Source organism: Dendroctonus ponderosae, unplaced genomic scaffold, assembly GCF_020466585.1.
Source record: "Dendroctonus ponderosae isolate FM_Combo_2020 unplaced genomic scaffold, Dpon_F_20191213v2 Dpon_F_20191213_3, whole genome shotgun sequence".
Classification (NCBI taxonomy): Eukaryota; Metazoa; Arthropoda; class Insecta; order Coleoptera; family Curculionidae; genus Dendroctonus; species Dendroctonus ponderosae.
Window position 1 is genome coordinate 173,939 of NW_026018508.1, and position 4,388 is coordinate 178,326.

Sequence of the window (4,388 nt, forward strand, 5' to 3'; positions counted from 1 at the left end):
TATTTTTGTCAACTGATTTTTATTTGTAATTTGGATTTAGTAAGCACGTTTGTCAGATTAGGTTAATAATATTTTGGGGATTATTTGAATTTTGATGTTTGGATATTTGTGTCTCTCTCCCAAACATCAGCAGTCTTTATCATGGTTTTGTCTGGCAACGTGGTGGCTGCCCYACCTTCACGGACTACCGTTATTGATGGGAAGGGWCGAGGAGTGGACCCAGCAGGGTCACCGAGTCATCAAGTTTCASATATTGCCGAACATAGTCGATCACCGTCACCTTGACCTCCGAATCCGCCATATTCTGCTRTGTGGTAGATCTGCCCGCTACTTRACCATCCGTTTGGGTTGGAATATTGCCAGGGACGGTCTGGATGAGATCACGTGGYGGCGACTTCAGAGACTTGCTGGTGTTTGGGGCGAGTATTGCTATTGGCTGTGTATTATCAATTTGTATTTTTTGAGACTTGCTCCTTAATGCCTAATTTGATTTTTATTGAAAATTTAAACAGCTTTGACTTTCTGCTAAGACCTGTAACCTGGAAAGACGATCCTTTCAAAGAAATATAAAATAGCCTGAATTAATTAGCCAAGATAATTACGTTTCCTGTGTTCCCAGGGTTTATAACTCTAAGGACTGTTGAAAGTTCCTTGCGAGTTTGGCCAACCATAACCCAAGTGTTAAATATAAGTGTTAAATATTCTCTTATAGTTTTATGCCATAACAGATGTCTTAATTGGAGAAAAATTTAATGACAGATGTTTTCGGACCAAGCTATATCAGAGGAACGGCTAGAAATTCAAATCCACATTTGGTAGGGCCGAAAGATCAAACTAACTCCCCGTATGACGTTAGGGGCCGATTTCGTAGCATACTGGTTCATGTTCCTACTAACTTTTTGGTTCTGCTTCATGGAAATTTTAAGCTTCTGACGACTGGCTTTAGTATTCTTTAAACCTCATTCACTTAATTCGCTGCAAGTAATTTAAAAATATTAACGGAAAACGTAGTTTCAAATATGTTGCTTGGCTTGTCGAGGATGCAGCAAAAAGCGGTCCAGTTAAAACAAAAGCCGTCTCCGTAAACTCACTCGATCCCATTCGAAAGCGGTCACCAAGAACGCACAGTTGTAAATATTGGAAATCTAGTTTCCTTCCGGCCGGTCAGCCAAAGTTACCTAAGGTCTCAATCGAGCTCGACTACTCTCACAATTCTCGGTGAGTGTACGGCCATACTTCCCCGCCCAATCACTCATGCTTAGAAAATAAAGTCGTCTCGTCTTTAGCAGTGCTGGTTAGGGACCTTCAGAATCGCCTAAACTTTATTATTCCTGCAGCTGCTTCCAACTGGGCCCACGCAACACTCGTCTCTCAGCAAACGCATTTGTTCTTTGAAACCCGGAAATTCCCTTCCCTTTCTACTGGTCTTGCAAGCCGAATAATTTGGCTTAGCGAGACCACTACATGTTAGTCCTACGAGCGGGATCACTACATATTTAGACCCTCGATCCGGATCAATACAAGTACAAATCTGGTGTTGCCATATTTCAGAAAAGCAAAAAGATAAATGTCTGCTTTTTTATTACTGCCAGGTTGCATGAAAGCATGAAAAATTAGTAGGCGAAGGAGGCCAAAAAGCAAATTTAAATGGGTTTGTCAGCCCTTACATATATAAAACAAAAGAAAGTCATTCGGTCATAATTTAAGGCTGACTCAGTATCTTCGAAACCAATCACAGATGCTTGTGAGACAAATAGATTTTACAAGAAGAAAATGTATTGCCATTTTATTAATTCCTTTCATTAAAACAACGCAACCGGCATCTGTTATAGTCTATTTTCAGTAAAATCAAAAAAAAATATATTGAACGCGCTGCACCGCTGGCGAACGTACAAACCACTAGTCTTCACTAAACACAGCGTCTTCTGTTCTTATTGCCCAACATATAAAAACTGTGGCGCGCTGTGTCGCGGTAGAGATACGGTAAGCCGTATCGGTGTCGCGGTGTGAACACCTAAAAATTCATTGTGTTACCCAGGCGAAATTGAAGTAGTTAATAATGGAACAAGAAACGAAAGTCGAAGTTCCGCCACTGCTTGAAGTTGACGCTCGAGGCAAATCCGCATAAAGTAATACGGGCACAAACCGGATCTAACAACTGAAATACATTTATATTTTTTACGTACATTTTTTATAAGCTACYTTGATAAAAACAATTATTTAAGACGAAACCAGTGTCCTAAGAAGAGATATATCTTGGCTTAGRACGACGGGCACCACCATACAATTGTGAATGAACACGGCAGAGATGTCTATAATATTCCAACKGTGAAGTTCGTAAAACCGCCACCCCCCTTTGCTGATTAACGATAATATTKGAGGCGTTGAGTACAAAAGTGGCCCAAGCCACATTTTTTTAAATATTGAGTTTAYGRCAAAWATGGYTSACAAATAAGTCAAATTTCATCATGCARAACCGGYCCAAGCTTCGTTTGCTGATTGCACCACAATATGTCAGCCAAACTCACTTTTGCATTTGTAGCCGGTTCCCATYTTCTAGGCAAGACYAGCCCAAAACACGTGTGGGCCGTTTTTGCATTTAGKGWCSACGCATTTGTCGCGTGCTTGTAGTTCTTTTCAGTCACATTATTCGTTGCAAAAAAACAAATGTCAAGTATTTTTGTCCAGAACTAGACATAACCAAGATGTACAATTTGTACAAAGGTGAGACTCAACATCCAGCGTCAATGTTCAATTTTTTGTCAAATATTTAAAAACGATTTTAATTTAAAGTTCTATGCACCAGTATCCGACAGTTGTCGCAAATGTGATGCATTTAATATCAAAATTAAGGCAGTTATGGCAGATGGCCAAGAATGTGAAAAAATTTGAGTGGACCAAGAGCTGCATCGGAGAAAAGCTGATGCTGCTAGACCAGGCATGAGGAACGATGCCGAAGCTKCAAAATCAGATAATGATCTCACAGTAAYCTCTTTTGACTTAATAAAAACTTTGGCCACGCCGATTATTTCAACAGGAGTTACGTACTACAAAAGGCAACTCTGGACATTTTGTTTCGKAATTCATTATCTTCAAAGTACTAGTAGACACAGTAGACATAGACCTAGTACACATGTACACATGTGGGATGAAAGCGTTGCATCCCGGGGTCCCCAGGAAATTCGTTCCTGTATTAGTCACTATATTAATAACTTTGTTACCAAAAGAAAGTTAATAATCTATAGCGATCAGTGTGGTGGTCAAAATAGAAATTTTAAAATGGCAGCCCTTTGCACTTACATTAAATTATCCAGCGACTACAAAATTGAAACTATTGACCATACATTTTTAGTGTCTGGTAATTCTAACCTTCCGAATGATCAAGAGTTCGGTCTGACTGGAAAACATTAAAAACACTATACAGGGTGATTCAAAATTGGCGTCATTCCTTTTAAGGGGTGATAGAGGCTACCTTGGGGAGTACGAGAAAAATATAGACATTTTTTTTTTCCGAAAATTTCTGGAAGATATTAACAGTTGAAGATCGAATTTCAACTTTGTTACTATTTTGAAATTTTTCCATGCTTAATTGGTAGCATATTGAAATACTTAAGCATTCAAAAAGAAAAATTACGATTTTTGCTTCAAATTACGAAAATTTTTGATACCAAAAAAGTTCTCTTCTACAATTTTTTGATGAAAAGGCACAGGGGCAATGATGGTTTTTGTCATTAACAGATAGTTACAGGTGGATAGCCCCCGTCAATAATAACAATAATTTGTCAAACTGTAACTTACTTTGAATTTCATTTCACAAATTTGCTGGAAGAACTCACACCAACAAAGGGCGAGGAGAGTGGTTCCAGGAAGATAGTGGTCGACAATCGATGTTCGGGTTCCAAGCACAGAGGAACAAGTATTGGACATAATCAGGGCCTTCCAGGGGACTCAGAGCACAATAACTGACACTTTCCCAGGCGCCAAATAAATACCAGCTTCATTCCTACCACGTTTGTACGATACACACACCACAAGGAGATAGAAATGGAGCAGGAGTTAATTAACTGAATACGAGAAGCTGCTTGATAAGAGTGGATAATAAGGAAATTACACAGGCACTAGCTTGTTTGGAGTTAACCATTCAAATGTTTGGTGTTGTACAGAGAATGCATGTAAACACGAAACCCCGCAGAATTCGAGGTTATGAGAACAGGTTGACATTTCGTCAACAAATCTTGCTGAATTTACCGTTTATCCTTGTCTATCTTATTGTCAGTCTGTATAATTCCATGGTTACCGGAGTTTTAAATAATTACGAAGCAACAGGTATTTGCGCAATGTTAATTAGCCAGATTACCTTGAAAAACATTGCTGCCGTATTTCTGATA

At 39.1% G+C, this 4,388-nt stretch overlaps 1 protein-coding gene across 4 annotated transcripts in view; it reads right to left on the reverse strand.

Moving 5' to 3' along the window:
* The window catches only part of LOC109542504 (tachykinin-like peptides receptor 86C), a 183,591-nt gene that overhangs the window by 42,261 nt on the left and 136,942 nt on the right, over positions 1 to 4,388 (reverse strand). The window lies entirely within an intron of this gene.